This window comes from Electrophorus electricus, chromosome 8, assembly GCF_041902795.1.
Source record: "Electrophorus electricus isolate QZ-2024a chromosome 8, ASM4190279v1, whole genome shotgun sequence".
In the NCBI taxonomy this organism is placed as follows: domain Eukaryota; kingdom Metazoa; phylum Chordata; class Actinopteri; order Gymnotiformes; family Gymnotidae; genus Electrophorus; species Electrophorus electricus.
The window spans coordinates 10,660,997-10,680,426 of record NC_137504.1 but is presented as its reverse complement, the minus strand read 5'-3'; the positions used below and the strand labels follow the sequence as shown (position 1 = coordinate 10,680,426).

The following is a 19,430-nucleotide window of genomic DNA, read 5'->3' as shown; positions in this document are numbered from 1 at the left end:
CTATAATGCACAAGAGGATTTTGGCCCATTTTGTAGCCCAGAAAAAAAAGTATCTGAATTATTTAAACACAATATACATACAGTAAAAACTATTTCTTTCCAGTTACAGCAGCATCCTATTTGTTCTTTAGTAATATCATACAAAAGGTTGAAATTGGCTACACCCATAAAAACAAGGACCAGTGAATATACTAAGCCAAATATTGACCTGACATATTGGCTGCTTCAATATATCTACCCAATGTTAATGGTGCACATTTCATTTTTCATTACCTATTTATATTTTGATTTTAAAAAGTCAGGCTTTTGCTAGGGCAATATAAAATATGAATGATGAAAAGAACTTATGAGATGCAAGCAGTACTTGACTGCCAGACCCAGATTACAGAGAGCCTCATATTTTAGAAAGGTCAAAGTGTACTAGGTCTTGAAACCAAGGCAAACTCTAGGAAGTCACTATTTAAAGGCCACTGGCTTTATTTCCACTGGCTGCTTATTGCTGACGCCTCAGTTTCATTTTCTTCTCTGAACTGAACAAAAATATGCACACATGTATGCACACACATGCACATGCATACGTAGGCACACAGGCGCGCACGCGCACACACACACACACACAGCTTTTGCCTATAATAAGTAAGCTTCAGAAACCATATAAATGACACATGCATTACAACGTGCACCCAGTGCATATAAATAAATCCCAGACCTTGACATTACTACAGCTCTGAGAGAACTTCACACTTCACAGGTCTATAGAGTTTTGGTATGATTAATTGAAACAGTAATTCAGTAATTTTCACTGAATCTAATTGCACAGGATACTTATTGTATGAGATCCTAATTTCAGTTTAATTAACTTTTTAATTAGTCTTTAATTTTTTTTTAAGTCTTGTTAATAGTCAGCTGTGATAATGAATAAAAATTATTTCTTGTATATAAAGTCCTGCTTTGACATTTGACTGATTGAGTCAATTAAAACAGATATTAGACTAGCAGCAATTTTATCAAGTAAAACACATAAAACTGATGTTGCATAACTTTGCTTCCTAAAAATGCCTAAAAGTCAGTGTGTACAAGTGTTTGTTTGCCATATGAACACTGAGTATACATGAATCCAACAGGTGGTGCTTTCATCCCTGAGTGTGCTGGTTGATTTTGTTTTGTTTTTGTGTGTGTGTGTGTGTGTGCGCGTGCTCGCGGTGAAGGCTGATTATCCCCCTGCCCTTTTCGCTCATTAAAACAGGCCTGTGAGTAATCTGCTTTAGGGCTGTCAGAAATCAGCAGTATATGAAGAGCTCTAGCTAGGCACGAGAAGATGAAAATGGAAGATTGCGGCAGACCCTTTCAGTCTTATTCTTTTTCAGCCCAGGACCTTTTAAAAGCTTAAATAAAACCGATGACACTGAAATATGCTGCCAGAAAAAAAAAAAAGACAAAACAAATGTATGGTGTGGTGCTTGAAACCTGCCACCAGAGCACATCATTTTCTGGTGCAGCCTTGCTCGTTTATCTGCTGAGTTGGATAGGACACAGCCTATGCTTACTCTGAAACCTTCCTTCCAACTAAATCATTTTTTTAGACACCTTCTCGTCCAGCTCGCGGTGCGTATATCATTTTCCCTCTCACCTCTCTGGCATTTTTACTCAACGAAATACGAAGCCACCGTGTTTGGGTGCATAAAGCACACATTAAACATTTGGGATTAGAGCAGAGAGGGGAAGGCTTTTATTGCCAGCACATAGCAGTGGTATAGCTCATTTTACAAGGCTCAATTTACAGAGCAATCAGGGATTAATGTCAGTCTCTGTCTATAAATCAGCATTTTTATCAGGCCTGGGACCCCCTAAGCATGCTAATGGATTGCAATGAGAACAGTAGCATTTGAGAGTGTAAAGGTACAATGCTGGAAGTGATGAGCTGGCTGGAGTAAATGGAGTTGACCCCCTTCCCCCTTTCTCCACCCACACCTCCACCCACAACTCCACTCCCAGCCCCCAGCTCATGAAATGAGAAGAATGTCCAGGAGAGGGAGCGTATTAAACAAACACTGCTCACAGACAGGTGAGACTTATTCAAGGAGCAGCAATGGGTAGAAATCAAACAGGTTTTTATGTTCCGAACACCTGTAATACATTCTAGAAGCATGGGGACATCCTCTCTGGCTAGCTGGCCTTCAGACCAATACCCTCTAATATATATTAGAAACTATACATTACCAACTCCTTCAAACCAGCTGCATCTAGAGGCTGAATGCCTCCAGCAACAATCCCAGCAGAATCGATCACAATTCATCATTTTATCCACTCATGGGAAATTACAGAAACAGTTATATCATAGTTAAGTGCCGTGATTACATGCCACTGTAGCACAAGAATATGAGGGAGAGAGGGAGGGAGGGAGAGAGAGAGAGAGAGAGAGAGAGAGAGAGAGAGAGAGAGAGAGAGAGAGAGAGAGAGAGAGATTTCCCTTGCAGAACCACCATTATGTGGAACATTGCCCAAGAGAGCCAACAAGATAGATCTTGCTGGAGTGATCAGATTCCACTCGAGTAAAGAGGCAGTCAACTGCGTTAATGTATTTGAAATTACTGAGGGTAAAATGGATATTTAAATGTAGTACTTGACCATGATTAAAAAAATAAAAATCCCTCCATTATCTTGGCTGAAACCTGCATCAGGCAAAGATTACATGGTTCTGATTTCATTGCAGTTTGCCCGATGTACAATTATACTGGCTACTGTCGATTGACTGGAGCCAGTGCCGATTTAAATAATTTGGCCCAGATCAAGACAACGAGCTATTCTCAGTAAATTACTTGGTCTATGTATAAACAGAGACTGGAAGAGAAAATTATTTCTGGTGCTGTCTCTGTATCACAAAATGTTCTCAAATTTGATTTGCTGTTTTTTAGAATAATCATGCATACCTTGTAATACAGAATAAAGGTAAGCTTAGTGTTACTCTTTACTAGTAATTCTCAATAACTCATCAGTCTGTTAAATATATAAACTACTTAAATTTACTTTTAACACCAAGATTTGATGGTTAATTGAATTCTATGAACAACCATTTTTTATTTTGAATTCCCAAAACAATGAAACAATATGAATGTCGGTATACTCTCTTCATACTATAATTCTAAGCTATAAAATAAAAACTCTAAAACTGCTTTAAATTCCTCATACTATAAACATGTCAACATGATTTTCACTAATTTTCTTAATTAGCATTTTCTCCATTTTTACAGCACTGTGCAGTGGAGCATCAGAGTGAAAGAGAAGAAGCTGCAACTGGTCTAGGGAAAAACACCAAACTGGGGCATATTTCCGACAGTGAATGAGCACTTTGCATTTGTCATGAGTTTCTGGCAAGAAGGAAAATCCAAAGCTTCCAGAGAGCACACAAGTATAGCAAATTCTACAAGTGTCTACAAGGGCCTAATTAAAGAAACTGTGTACTAACGTCACTGTCTAGTCTTATGATCTTTGACGGGCCTTCCCAGTTGGAAGATTATTATTTGGCTTATCCCAGTGCTGTATTCAGTTCACAATTACTGATAGTTTGAAGTTTTGCTTGAAAAGAGAAGTACTGCCTGAAACCTACCACAGATTTGTGTAGCACCACCTGCTCCTATTCCTACAAGACAGCAAGAAAAATTAATCCAGGATTGTGAATTATGATATATAATAACATAACATGTTCCTAGCTCCTGTACGACAAACAGGGTTCAGTATCTCATGCAACTTTAAACCTTGGCACCATGCCATAACAATAATCAACATGCCAAGTCAAATAACAGTTCACCTGCATGCACAACAGTGATAAAGCACAAAACTTATAATATACATATATTGTACATACATTGTTAATAATATATATATATATATATATATATATATATATATATATATATATATATATATATATAGATAGCTATAGATATATATTTCTCTATGCACCCCTGTTTTTTTTCCTCAGTTTGGACAGAGCACTCTCAAACCATTTCACTGCGAGTTATACTATATATGACTATGTATGTGACAAATAAACCAAACTTGAAATTTTGTCAGGGATAAGATGATGTACAAGTAAACACGCTGCTAGCTGAGCTATGTTCACTAGTACTGAGGTGATCAGCTTTTGTTACGCTGCGCCCCTCTTAGCAGCTGGTATTAGGTTACCTTTTTAGAAGCAGTTTTAATACAAGTAATTACTTTCTCTTCATGGCAGGACGGTTGCTGAAGTATAAATACCTCCTCTGGAGAAAAGCCAAATGTAAGCTACATTTAGCTTCTACAGTGCTGTTGTACAGTGCAGATGAAAGAAAATGTCGAGATGAAAACATGTTCAAACAGACAGCATTTAGGTTACATCATCTTAATGTAGAGGTTTCTTTACACATATTATATCAACAAATTTTTTTCTAATATGACAAATGCCAAGAAATCACATACACAGCAAGGATTCCATTGGCTCTTTATGCATACTGAATAAAAAAATAAGAATTTTATCTATATCTAAGTGAAACATAACAATTTATTATTGTGGAGCATCAAAAAATAGAGAAGACTTGCAATCATTCAAAACTACCACAGGGAATATTCAATACATCATAGCCTAACACAGTGGAACTCTTTTAAATGTTATATTATTTCAACTAATCTTTTACCTGTGCCATATGTTTTGGACATCAGTGAGCTGACAGTAAAATTAGCGAAGCAGTCACTGGACTCAAGTAAGCCCTCCAGGTGCCCCATGCAGAGATATGAGCATGAAGGGACGTCTGGAGTTATTACATTCATTAGCATGTCTCATCGGCTCTATAGCCTGTCTTCCACTTCCGACTTCAGACCTCATAGCTTCCAATATACAGTGTCTTGAAAACCCTTTTGTCTCTCATTTTTCTTCTACAAGGCTTACTAATAGGCCAGAAGTGCTGTGAGCATGATTTGTGTAATAACCATTATGCAGCTGAACTGCAGGTATCTTATGCAAAGTAGCAGCTTTAGAATTTGCCCACATTTGCTATTAAAATAATTTTGTGCCGACATAAAAAGTGATTCACTCATATATGTGCTACTACTAAAAACCCAATACCAAATGAACCGGAGACTTAAGGTTCAGTTATTAACTGATCATTAAGATTGGTACCCCTGCAGTACAGTGTATTATATGTCTAAACAATCTGTTTTTTTAATATTCAAGAGTAAAAGGGTCGGTCAGTCCCCTGGGGATATCTTAATAACTTAATGAAGAGTTCAAGGCAGTTTCAAGAATTAATTTTTACTCACAAAAAAATTGTTCCTATTATATGAGCCTGGAATAAAGAGGCATAACAATCTATTTAAGGTACAAGCCTGGCCCAGCTAGGTTATGAATCTATAACACATTTCTAAATTGAGGAAGAAAAAAAGGAATGGAAAGCCCAGTCCATGAGCCCACAGGCCAGTCCATGAGCCCACAGGCCAGTCCATGAGCCCACAGGCCAGTCCATGAGCCCACAGGCCAGTCCATGAGCCCACAGGCCAGTCCATGAGCCCACAGGCCAGTCCATGAGCCCACAGGCCAGTCCATGAGCCCACAGGCCAGTCCATGAGCCCACAGGCCAGTCCATGAGCCCACAGGCCAGTCCATGAGCCCACAGACCAGTCCATGAGCCCACAGGCCAGTCCATGAGCCCACAGGCCAGTCCATGAGCCCACAGGCCAGTCCATGAGCCCATGCCCCTGCACATTTGACACAGCTTGGGAGGGTTTTGAAGGACTTGTTGTACATCATATGGGAACAGGCCATGAGCGCTCTGCTCTGGTATCGTCTCCTGGAGCAGGTCCTGGCATGAGTATCCCCATGCCGTCTGGTTTACACCATTTCAATATTTCAGTGGCAGCATTCCGTCTGGTTTACACCATCACAGTATGTCAGTGGCAGCCAAGGAAGCCTAACCCAGCCCAACCACCAGCTGGTCACCCGACCTCCTGTTTCATGTAGCGGAAAAATTGGATTTCAATTAAAACTTGTACCCCCACCAGTTTTAATGATGAAAATAATTAAAATGTGCTAATTAAATGCAGTAAGACCTGTTAAGTGTATGTTTTTTAAAAAAGAAAATGTTGGTGCAAACAAAAATGGTAATGTATTACATGGTGACAATGAGCAAAAAGTGAGAATAAATCTGCACTTTTTGCTAGCTGTCTAAGTTTTCCCTTTGCTCTCTCTTTCCAAAACAAGTCAAGAGCATGCAGATGTGCACTACTGCCCCAACAAACACACTTACACCAGCGATTCAACATGTCCCATCCATTTTCCCAGCCAGCACAGCACCTTGAGTGTTCCCATCTGTGTGCGCATGTGCAAGTGTGCTTGGCACTGCAAAAAAAGAGCCCAACACTTTACATTTGATAGCTTGCCAGTCGACAGAGCACTGGTAAGCTCAGGAACCCATAAAGTGCCTATAAAAAAATGACACAGCTTCACATGAACAGACTTGGCCACAGTGAATAAATACATAAACAAGAAAAACATTTAAATATACCCGCACATACATGGGTGACCCCTGCTCGTCGACTCGGGGTAGCGGACTAATAAATTACTTTGGAAATGTGGCCCGCTTCATGGACAGGTCCTTGAAGCTTCTTTGAGCCATTGATAACTAAACAGCTAAAACATGATGTTGACAACCTAGAAACTGCTCAACAGCACTGTGTGGGCTAAGAGAAAAGGAAGTTCAATATATATTGTTAATTTACTTTTTTTTTTTTTTTTTGCCAAGATGGCTACCGAGGCTAAACCTTCAATATTTCCAATTATTCCAAAACCTGTGAAACAAACTGATTTTTATGTTCTACAGTTCTTCTTGCCAGGCTACCAAAAACAAATATAATTGTGCTATACTTGCAAACTGTGATGATCTATTTCTTTTTAAAATCCCCTGTCTCCAAACTGACTCAGCATGCAAAATAAAGCAGGCTGCAGACGTCCATTAATAACCCTTTGTGGAGCTGCAGGCACCTATGATTGCATAGGCTTCCACACAGAAGTTGAACAAATTCCCCCCCGGCTTTCACGTCTCACTCTCCGTCTCCCATCAGCCGCAGCAAGCCCAGGTCACACGAGCAAGCCCCAGGCGGAGAACCGGAGTGCAGGCCGGGCAGCGGAACAAGGGCTCTGCCCACGGCCGTGGAGCTCAGCTGGCCAGGTGAGGGATTAAATGAAAAAGCACAAAATGGAAGCCTGGGCCTGTTCAGAGATCAGCGCTGTGGGCCATGCACAGGGATGCTGTAATGCTGTAATGGGATTGACTCGAAGCAGCATGTGGGAAGAGCCAGGACTCCTCGCCTGCCGTGCACCCTAGGTGACTAGGCAGAACTGGAAGGCTGTAAACTGCGCATTTCTCTTACCCATTCAATGGTGGGATGTTGGGTGCGTTTTTATGCTCTGAGTGCACAAGTGTTATTTAAGGGTAAAAGAAATTTAGTTGCAAATGTCTACTGTGCATTTTAGGAAGATTTGGATTGACACTCAAAGTGTGAAATCAGATTTTTATAGGTTCAGGGTTTTCACATACACAATGTAGTTTATTTTAGTAATGTTAAACTATAATTTATAGTAGATAATCTTGACAACTATATATTTTACTTAATAAAAATTCTAAAATTGTATAGAGCTGTAGATCTCATATACTTTAATAAGGAGTGGTTTACATCAAATGATTTAAATGAGTTAATTACAGGCTGCAAGTTCTGTGACATAACTGACCGATACAGTCATAAAACAGCTGATTGCTCAGCTGGGGTTGGGCAATTGGGTAATGGTTTAGATGCACAAAGTTTGTTTAGCTTAATTCCTCATATGTGTAGCCAGCTGAGCTACATCACAGTGGGGCAAGCAAGAAGCATATGTCTGGCTTTAGCATATTGCAGCAGGGAGAAGATTTTTGTGCTGTTTATCAGGGTTTCAGCAATAAAAAGCTCCAAAAACATAAGTAAAAAAATGAGTGTCATTTATGGAAATCGAAGCTTTAAGATAATGGACTCTTGAAAAGAGGATGAGGGATTGATCTGTCCTTATCCTCCAGGGTTTGAGTCCAGGGTTTGATCTTATATGATAAGGTTTGATAAGTGCAAATAAATATGTCCTGTATGAAAGAGCTTTCACAAGACCTCAGAGGAAAATGTTGAAGCTCACAAAGGCTAATAGAAAGGTTTCTAAAGAAGCCAGTCTGCGCTTAGGCACACAGGTTATATATACCAACATCAAGGGCACACCGAAGAATACTCAAACAAATAAAGTGCCTTAAGATGACAACTAAAGATGTGTAAGTTTCTTTTGCACTTGGTAACATATATGTGCATAAGTCATTAGAAAGACACTGATCAAGAGTTTACCACAGAGGAAACCATATCAAATTTGCCATAGACAGTCCTGGACTCCAGGCAGGGTTTTTCCACCTTACCTTTACCTAGGAATCAGAAGCGAAAACAAAATGATCAATGAGTTACATTAACTGTTCAATTAACTACCAGTGATTACAAAATCCCAGCCTAGAAATTGGAACAGAGATATGGAGTTAAAGACCTCTTACTTAAATGTTCCTCAGAAGAATATTCTATGAACATATGGCAAAGTGAAATGTCCTGGTAAATGTACATGGTGTTATGATCGGAAAAAACAAAACAACTGCAAACGAACAATAAAGCCTTATTTAATGGCACCAAGCTTCTTTGCTAGCAGTTATATCAGAAAATTCTAGAGCTTAATATTAGGGTGCCTACCTGTGATTCAAAACTCAAATGAGGTTTGGTCATGCAGCATGTCAACGGTCCAAAAGCCAGAAATCAACAAAGTGGCTCAAGTAAAAGTAATTACATGGGTCTTGGCTTCAGTTACATTAACATGTGTATTGGGATCTGAAGCAAGTTGTTTAAGCAAGACATCTAAAAAAATACATTCATTTATTAACAGTATTTGCTCCAAATACCTTTTAGCCACTGCACAGGACTGATCAACCGCTCTGGAACGCCACATGTTGAGGTTGATGCCAACAAAGCACATTCCCCTAGCCACTAAATACTGCGTATGGGTTAGCATTTGTTCCATTTGCCTAGTAAAGATATGTTACTGTAAAATGTTGCATATTGTTCATTAAACAAGGCTGCCTTTATTTAGTCTGACTTATTTGAGGTTCGTATTACATTTCAGGAGTCATTCATGTGGAAATAAAGATAATTCTGAGGCATTCAAACAACGAGTTCCATTTTTATATTTAGCTGACGCTTTTATCCAAAGCGACTTACAATTATGACTGAGTACAACTTAAGGGTTAAGGGCCTTGCTCAGGGGCCCTACAGTGGAAACTTGGCACTGGTGGGGCTTGAACCAGCAACTTTCCAATTACAAGTCAAGTACATTAACCACTGAGCTACCACTGTATTTCCTGACTCATCATGGTCACTTCATAATATGACCAGTTGATATGTTTATGGAACCAAGGCAACTCTGTCAAGATGAGCAGGAGGATGAATATATCAATACAGGGTAATCAACTGGGCATCCACATTTCTCTAAAAATCTAAGAAAACTTGCCTGAGATATCCAAAACATGCTCTGAGGTTTTCCCATCACCTGTTCCATAGCAAAAAAAAATTTTTTTAAATCCCAGTTCTTTGTTTACTTTCAGAAATAGCTAAAGATTAAAACATCACTACAAGAATTAACTGTGAAGTTTGTAAGGTGACATTCTAAACAGGAACTACATTTACTGTCCGCTCTTACAATTCTACCCCAAACTGTGGCAGATGAAAGACCTTAATACAGAAATGTCTGCTAACATTAGAACAAATACCATCTAGCATTACTTCATGACATAAACAAATAGATGAATTATGTATTTTCAACAGATAACAGGTTTTAAAAGATTTTGTAGGTATGCATGTATTTGTGTTTTTCTCTGCTTTGCTGTCAGTCATGGTTCTACTACCTGTCAAGCACAATCAGGATGTAGGTCTGTGGAGCTCTTTTCTGGATGGTAAAGGTTAAAAAAAGGCATCAGATTCTTATCATGAAATATTTGGCCTTTTAATTATTTGCTTTAAATAGAGAAAATGGGGAAATCGATGTTCTTTTCCCTGGTCATTCTGAACCTCTATCCTACAAGGAGTTGATAATTGATTGTGCTCTTTTATTAATTTAGACTATGGTCCGTTACCTCGAAGGCAAGACTGCTTGGTTGTGAAGACAAAGAAGGTTTATTTAATGGGATCTTTAAAAAGCCCTTTAAGGAGATGTGAAACACCAAAAGCAAAACAGCAGACCCATGGCCTTTAACTAGCTACATTCCAAAGAAATGAACCTTTAACAGCAAGAAATGCCACAGTTGGTGTGCCATTATCTTGAAAGTGGTAAAGAAGTTCAGTGGTTTAAGATATGATGAAATGATGTGCAGATCTCAAATGATGAGCTCTTCAGCTACCTCCAGGCCTGCTCTCGGCTAGTTCTACCAAAATATACCATAAATTGAAGAAAAATAACAAGCTGACGTTCAAACTGCATAACCACAACAAATTATTAGGATTCCTTTGTCTCATTTCTCTTCAGGTGTCTGTCAGGGTTATTTTAAAAATACCAAATGAGGTAGGCTATACACCAACAAGTGTTTTATGAAGTGGAAAAATGTAGCCTTTATTTTCTAAAGAAAAAAGAAGTATTCTTTAATAATTTGCCAAGACTATAGAGAATACTAAAATCACAATTTTTGCCAATTTGTTTCACTGCTCTGGCCCCCACTGAGCTATTTTTAAACAGAACAGGTTTAACACAGTCAGTAAGTGGGTCAGTCAGTGAAAGTGTAACACACACTAGGACAGAAACAAGGAGGCCAGTTGGAACAGAAAAGGCAAACAGAAGGTCACAAATACCGTGCGATAGACAGGCGCTATACTGTAACGAGTCGTTCCACTACACGCTGCGTTGTCGCTGATGCATTAAGGATATTGCACATATTCTCTCTCTTAATCCTCTAATCTGCAGAACTCTGGGATTTGCTAGGACTCTGGGTACTAGGACTACTCGCTTACCATACAGTCATCATATCCGTGGCCCTCTGCAGGGGTCTGGGCGCGTGTCACCTCCATGGCGTGGTAATTTGTTGTAAGCTGTCGTGTTAATGGGGTGGTAATGGGACCTTCCCAGGTGAGGCTGTGATGACAGTCTGCATATGGTCTGTGCTGGTCATATGTAGAGGAAACGCTTACTGCCTCAGAAGCTGGGAAGGGACTATAGGTATAGAGCATTATTGCTAAATAATCTAGAATGCAATTCCCCCAGCCCTACCTCACCCAAGACACCTAAACAATATCCAACCTAATTTGATAATAAATATAGGCATTCAGTACTACTCCTGTTGTGTATTGGACAAGCACTTGCTTATGCTGTTTTAAGTGCTTAAGCGGAAACACTAATCTACCACCCTGTATATGCAGTGGATAAGCACTATCTTTTCATTTTCTAATCCCCTGAAAGTGTCCACTTTGTTAGAAGGTGCCCATCAGCATGTCCAAATGCAACGGGTGTTCTGTTGCTGAGGTAGAGCACTACATCAGTCATGTAAGATAACATATGAATGTACTAAACTAGATAACGTGGAATTTTACAAACTAATGTTCAAACACAGAATGTGACTACACATTGCTAAATTACTGCAAGTCTCACAGAATTGTAGGGTATTGTTAAAGCAAACAATTAATGTGGAACTAATGTCCACATTTCAACTGAGCGCATCCAATGGATTTTTTTCAATGTATTCTAACTCACCCTTCAAAACAACTTCACAAAAAGCTCTTCACAAATAGGGCTTCTGGGATGATGGATGACTAAATACCAATGATGAATGACCAGGTCAGTCAGGCCCATAGAGCCATTAGCAAAGCTTTTACTGAGATGCCTGACCACCAAGATCGACTTTCCCTCCTTTATAGTCCAGAGTGTAAACAAGCAGGCTACTGGCACCAAGTGTATAAACTATGTGTACACCTATCCATGTATGTTATCCATGTACTGCTGCATAGCCTAATTAAAATATATGCTTTAGAACGTAATATATCCATCATATATATATATATATATATATATATATATATATATATATATATATATATATACACACACACACACACACACACACACACACACACACACACACACACACACACACACAATACCCTCGCTGCACAATCAGGTTTATTGGTTTTTAGATACGAGTCTGGGCTACCCCTAAAATCAAATCATCAATGGCGCGTAAACGAACAAAAACGTGGATGAACTAAGGGTCCCAAGCAAAGTAATCAAACAGAACTGCCAAGAGGTAGCTCTCATAAATCCGAGCCGACGATAACTGAACGATCATTAACCAAAACGTGGAAAACACTAATGTCATTAAGAGTTGAAAAGTCGAGTATCAAACGATTTCCCTTCCCACTGCGGCGGACATGTGTTAGTATGCGTTACCATTAGGATACCATCCAATAGCGCCTAAGCGCCCATGCTGCAAAACACCCCGTCGCTTGGACGGAGTTGGTCCTAAAGCATACTAATGTCCGTGTCGCTGTCAATTTATTTTCGAAATGTCCTACCTGTTCAGACGGTCGTTTTTCTCTCAAAGGCACTGCATTGTCTTTTCGACCTCGCAATTAACTTTTAATCCGTGCGCTAGATGCTGTATTGTTCCCGCCGTTGCCTATCCCCTACTTGCGCATCCACCTCAAACACTGATCACTTCTACCTAAGAAACGGACATAGTAAAGTCATGGTCGTTACAGATCAGACACTGCAGAACACCGGGCATCGTCTTCTTCCAGGACAAATCGCCTCGGCGTCTAGCTGTTAAAACAACAGGAAGCACATGTCAACTGTTTTCATCCTCTGAAGCAACAATCAGTGGGGGAGGGCTGAATGGATGTCATTTCACGCCACGCCAAGCACAGTGGACGCAACCATTCAAGGTGAGCAAGATTTGTCTGCCAGGGTATTCATAACCTACTTTGACGTTCGCTTCTGCTATGGAAATCGTGCCCACGTTATATCGGGCTTTTGCCCGCTTAGGGGGCATCCATCATTGTTTTCTTTAAAAAAACAAAAAAGAACAACAAAAAACCCAAGTCTTTAATCTCAGGATTTAACGGTATCTCACTTAAGATCTTTCAGCCGAAAACCGCCAGCTACACGTGTTTTTGGAGTTCAAAACAATAAGCTCCACCCCGATCTTTATAAATGTTTCTTTGTGTTTGTATTCCTTTGTATCTTAGGGTTACATCAGACTACTGGTGAAAATCGACAAATGAGCCTTTACGTATCGATGTCATTCTGTTTTGCGTGTTAACACATGTGTAGGATAATACAAACATGTTCCTCTGCAACACAGTTGAACAAAAAAAGTGTACTAGTCTTGATAATGACAGATTGCATTCATTTAGTTTGGTCAGGAAAAGAGTCCCCTCCAGAGAAACACGGATAATTGAAAAAGGGTCTATAGATCGGAGAAGCGACACATGAAAACAAATATCGCGCAGATCTAACAGAATTACTGCTGATGAGAAATAATGCTGCCATTGGAAAATATTGATTCTAATTGTAAATAAAAAATAACACTTGGTTTTATGGGTTTGATAACACACTACGTTTGACCTCAAAGTGTATTCTAATAATTTAATCATCCTTACCCAAGGATCGTTTTTTTCTCCCTGGTAATTATACTTTACTATACTATTATGTTGTTATGATGCCTTTGCTGTAAGAATAAATGTATACGCATATGAGACCCATGCTTTTTGGAATGTTAGATCTGGCTAGTTACTAGGCCTATTCTGACAGTGCCTTAAAGGTTTTTCAGCCAAAAATGTGCTTTGGGTGGCGTATCTTCATGACACAGGTGAGAGACTCGGAGCCTGAAAACAATTAAGGTGCTTGGTTCCTGTGGTGGATATCTGGATGCATTGTGAGACAGTATGGGGTAAGGTACCGAGGGAAACAAAGCACGGCGTGTTGCTAATTGCTGAGGGTTTTTTGTTTCCTGCAGCTATACAGTCACAAGCTCTGACACAAAGCCCCAACACAGCTCACAGAGCAGTAGAACTGATAATGTTACGATAATGCATGCACAAGCAGTAGATTTCCAAGATCCCAAAAAATATTACCATTACTAACAAGACAGGCAGAACTCATGTATCTCATACCTAGCAGTACATCAGGAATACATTTTAATGTGTTTGTGGAAATGTGGTGTCTAATGGTTTTTCCTATGAGCTATAGTTTTCAGTGTTTTGATGTTGTTGACAGCAAAGTACTAGCACTCCATTCACCAGCATCACCTTGTGTTCCATTGCTCACACAGGGCAATAACACATATTCTGTTTCCAATTAAAACAGCAGGGTGAAAAATGACATTTGTTCATTCCTCTTTGTCTGACTAGAGCTGTGGATTCATATATACCAGCAATGTCTCCTTCTGAAATTATCATCAGTATACAAATGTGGCCCAAAATAAAACTACATGACATTTGTTTTGATTGGTTAGATTCTATTATTCTGTCTGAATGCATTTGGAATGTACATGCATACTGTTGCATGTGTGGGGTGGGGGCAAAATGTATCAAGTTTACCGAGATGATTGAATTCTTCTTTATGACAGAGTGTGTAGTACCTTTGTGGGGTTTTTTTTTTTGGGGGGGGGGGGGGGGGGTTTGTGAGGAAGCAGCTTGACTGCTGTCTGTAGTGCATCAGAGAAGTAAGATGCCCTTAAGGCCAATTCTCAGTGGCTCAGGTCAGCCCTCAGATTCCCAGTGACCTACAGCATTGCCATGCAGATAAGAGTGAGGACATGGCAGTTTAACAGTCACCCAGCGAAGGGCATGAATGAGGGTTATATGTGCCAAATTGATACCCCCCTAGGTGCAACTCACTTCAAAGAGCTGGTTTTGATGTTTCGCTAACCTTTATCTTTTCCACACTCCTCCATCGCTGCCTTTTGTGGGCCACTGAGACTAAATCTGTCGACTGGACAGGTTTCTCAGACAAAAGCAAAAAGTGCTTATTAAAAATGTCTCCTCCTGTCTGTGAACCTCTGAGATAACGGAGACATGGAAAGCATTAATTCTGTGCTATTGGGTTCATGACGTTGGGTTATCTCCTCTTCACTAATGTGGGAAGTGTCTCAGCCAGAAAAATTTCTTACTAATATTTTCAGATTTGAAACAGAAATTGCACATGTGCTGAGCAACTGGCTTTCTAAGACTCTCAGTTCTCAATGCAGACAGTCATACTATTGCTCCTAATGCTTCTAAGAAGACCGTCTTAAGAGTTTTAGCAAGTAAGATTTAATATGTTCTTTTGAATCAACTGCATCAGTTGTTGTGGTACACTGACATTGGTGAAATTCAGACCTACTGCTTGCTCAGAATGTGGCCAAAACTCCACAACTTCTGGAGAGTTGGCCTAAGCACAGGAGTGGGATCAGAGACATTCTGTTCTCTGTAGAGAGGCTACTGCACTAAGGCACCATTTCATATCTGCCTGTTAAATATGTCAAAAATGAGAAATACAAATTATTTCCATGATTTATCTTTCAGTACTTTAATTTTCTGTAATTTTGTATTTTTCTTTGCTTGTTAGGTGAAGTTTGAAATGACACCATTAAAGGATAAAAAGAAACCAATCAGAATCATATATGAAATTGCTGGTAAAAGCTCAGTTATCAAGATAAACGACTGTATAACAGATTAGCTGAAACTTAATATTTATTGAGTTGCAGCTATGATAAAGAAGCAGATTTCAGAGCATTAGCAGGACTACCTAAAAGTCATTAGTATTACACTATCATCTGTATTTGTATGAACATGTTTAATTATCTGTAAATCACTGAATGTATTCATTACTTTTAGTCAGCTGCATCAGATATATGCTAAAAATGCAATATGGGTATTTAAGAGGTACAGTCATAAATTACATGCTGAGAGTTTATTATGAGAAAATTCAGTGAGGCTGAACTCGATGTTTGTATCTTTTAACAATTTAATTAAATCTCATGGCATTTTGGAACACAAAATGTTCCATTATCATTTGTTTTGTTAAACAGCTTATATGGCATGATATCTAATGGATATTATAGTATATCTAATAGATCTGATTTGTATAAGGCTATCAGAGAAATCACAATTAAAATCCATTACATATAAATCAAACTTTTAAAGAACATTAAAGTGGTAAAGTTTTAAGAAGTGACTTTCATTACTTTAAGTTTAGCATATTTTTTAACAGGAAGATACTAGAAAAGGGAATAACATAAAATGAAATAACATATAGCTGCACAAGAAAAAAACACACGGACAACTGGAATAAATAAAAGGGAGTAGCTCAATCAGATTGTAATAACACTTAATGGCTATGGCTATTTTCAAAGGCAAGTGAGTCAAAATATGCAATTTAAAAAAGGGCAAGGTTTGACCTGTTGGTAAACTTGCCAAGCCCCAGTGTGGTGACTGAAAGTGCCTGAGAGCCCTTTAGTTTTGGCTTTGTTCAACTCCTCCACCCCCTCACCTCCACCTCTTCTCAGCTGACCTGACTGTGCATCCGGTGCAGCACTATAAAGGACTGAGTGCTATGGTGTGTGTTATCAGTTTATTCCGTTGGCCTCGCACACTTCTGCAAAGGGCAGATGATATCCTTGGGTGCCTCACGTTTCAAGGGCAGCAGAGGGAAGGCACTTTTGAGAGGCACTCTGTGCGTTTACCAAGGCCTGGGTGTTTGGGTCCTACCACTCTGGTACAGTTATTTACAGCAACCTTCATGCTAAGATGTGTAAGTATCGCTCCATTCGAAAGAAGACCATAGCAAGAAGGGCTGCTCATTAATTTTACAAACAGTGTTGTAGCGAAATCGCTTTAGAATGCGATACACTTCCTGGTTCTCTAAGTACTGGTTGGACTCTATAGTTAAATAATCAATGGTATGAATGCTGACTCTATTGTATTGATTTGGTTTCTTTATCACTCACCTAAACCTGATCTGGAGGCCTAACAACCACTGTGTCAGCTGCGTATACATTTCACTCTTGAGCAGAACTGTGAGGTTGGGTAATTATGCCTGACAAATAAGTAAACCTCCAGTTGTTCAGCAAGCATAGCCATGTCATCCAGTAGTGGTGACTGATAGCAGGTGTCAAATGGAGGTCATTGATGCAGGTATGGAAAGAGCAGTAGACACCAGGTCCTCACATGGTAGCCTGTTCAGGCTGTGTGCAGATACAGGCCTGGCCATCCCCAGGACAAGAGGCTGGTATTAGGAGTCTCGCTCCAACTTTATTCACATGAAAAAAGCTGGCCTCATTAGTCCTGTGCATATGTCTTTGTGTGTGTGTGTGTGGGGGGGGGGGGGTTGCGTGCGCTGGTGGCTTTCCACACCTCTGTATGTGTTTGTATTTCTCTGTGTGTGTCCAGTGGCTTACATGAAGAAGATATGGGTTGAAGGGGGACTTTGAACTGAGCTGCTGAAAGGAAAATATGACTTACAAAAGTTCACCTCATTAATGCAGACTGATTCATTAAATCACCAGAGATAAAGGTAACCAGAGAATAAAAGATTGTTTTAGGTCACCACAGCAGCTCAGTAAGCATCTGTAGCACTAGTATGAGAAACACAGATTTTGAAACAGCGAGGTCAAAAAAAAAGTTTGTTTCTGAATGCAGTTTGTAGGTTTATAGTGTAACAGTAGGAATGCTTCATGAAGCCTAACATGCCTTGTCTGGTGACACAGCTCTCATACAGAACTCAGCCCCCATTCCCTTTGTAAGATGCTTTAAGATCCAAGAACACACACTCAGCCAATAAACAAGCAACACCTTTTGTCAATAAACACGACCCATTTCTCAGACTGAAAGGTGGTGCAACATTATATGAGCGTACTGTCTAGGTCAGCCTCAGGTTAGATATCATCGATCGTGATGCATTAAGATGCATACACATCCACTGTTACATAGTCCCCTTCCCTCACACAAACACACACTCACACACATATAGTAAGGTGCAGCTGTCTCAGTGAGTCAGACCTGTGTGTGTGTGCAGGTTCTGAAAGTTTCAGAAAGAGACAGATAAAGGAGGAAAGAGAAAAATCACATGCAGCACAGCATCTGTCATTATATATTCTGTTGGACTTCTAGTTGTTGACGTAACAACTGGATTTCTATTCTATTTTCTATTTGAAAATATTTATTAATTTTGAGTAAAGCCATTGCAATCCACCATCCAGACTGGAGGCTTCAAAGCCCTTTCAATCCTACGCCTCCATTTTGAAGTGTCTTTTTCATATAAAAGTGAATAAAGAAGCAATGCAACATGAGTAGCATAGTAATTATCAACTCTCATCCCAACTGTTGATAGCAAAATTTTCAGACACAAATATTATCATTCAACCTGATGTGAACACTAAGATCTGAGAGTAAATAACCTTAAAGGAATGCAAGGGTATTATTAAAATTCTATTTAGGTGGTCTCAAGACTGATGTGACCTACCTACTATCGGTATTCATGAGCTAACCCAAATGGTAAGCCTCAAAAGGATACATGTTTGGGATGGCTTAAGGGCTTTGGATTGAGAAAGGCAAGAGGAACCAGTAAGCAAAAGTGTGTGAAAGAAGAGAACGCTTTGGCAGAATAGCTAACCAGCAATCCTTGGTGACACCAGAATGCAATACAGAGTTAACGGAGGCACAAGTGACGTTTAGTAAGATAGATGTGATGATCACAGGGATTGTCATAATCTGACAATCCAATTCTTACAGCATAATCGAATCAATGTTGTGTGCCTGTGGTGTGGATTTATATTCACTCTGATCTGTGCCAAAGAAATTAACTTACCACGCACAGTGCTTTTCCCAGCTCCAAATCCAAGACTCTTCTACAGTAAAAATGCTTGCTCTTCTAAAATTTCAGGGTAATTTTTCTTCTTATAGACTGATGAGATACATTTTGGGTCACATACAGTGTTTAATTTACAGACATGTGATACAAAATTTTAAGATATGTGTCTCTTGTCTTCAGAACCATGGACAGCTCCACTGTGGCTGTCAGGATGAACAACATTAGACTGTGAAATATATCGATCGAATAACATATAATTGTTTTGACCTTATATGTAAATTCCATAAAATGAAATCATTCATGATTTAAAAACAAAATGTTGACAAATTTAAATATTAATTAATTAGCATTAAACTCCATGGCTGCAGATTTCTAAATCTGTTCCTCTTAAAATCAATTGCTTTTTATGTTCTTTGATGCTTGCTCAGAGTGTCTGCAATGTGCCAAGTCATCCATTAAAAAGGGCAGATGCAAGTGTGTGTGTGTGTGTGTGTGTGTGTGTGTGTGTGTGTGAGTGTTTGTG

General features: G+C 39.4%; 1 protein-coding gene across 2 annotated transcripts in view; it reads right to left on the bottom strand.

Annotated features, from left to right (window-relative positions):
* tenm2b (teneurin transmembrane protein 2b) overlaps positions 1-12,997 on the bottom strand; it is a 170,805-nt gene extending 157,808 nt beyond the window's left edge. For both annotated transcript variants that reach the window (XM_081720200.1, XM_081720201.1), the window contains exon 1: positions 12,631-12,997. The gene's annotated coding sequence lies outside the window, so the exon portion shown is untranslated. The remainder of the gene's footprint in view (positions 1-12,630) is intronic.
* Between the last annotated feature and the right edge of the window lie 6,433 nt (positions 12,998-19,430).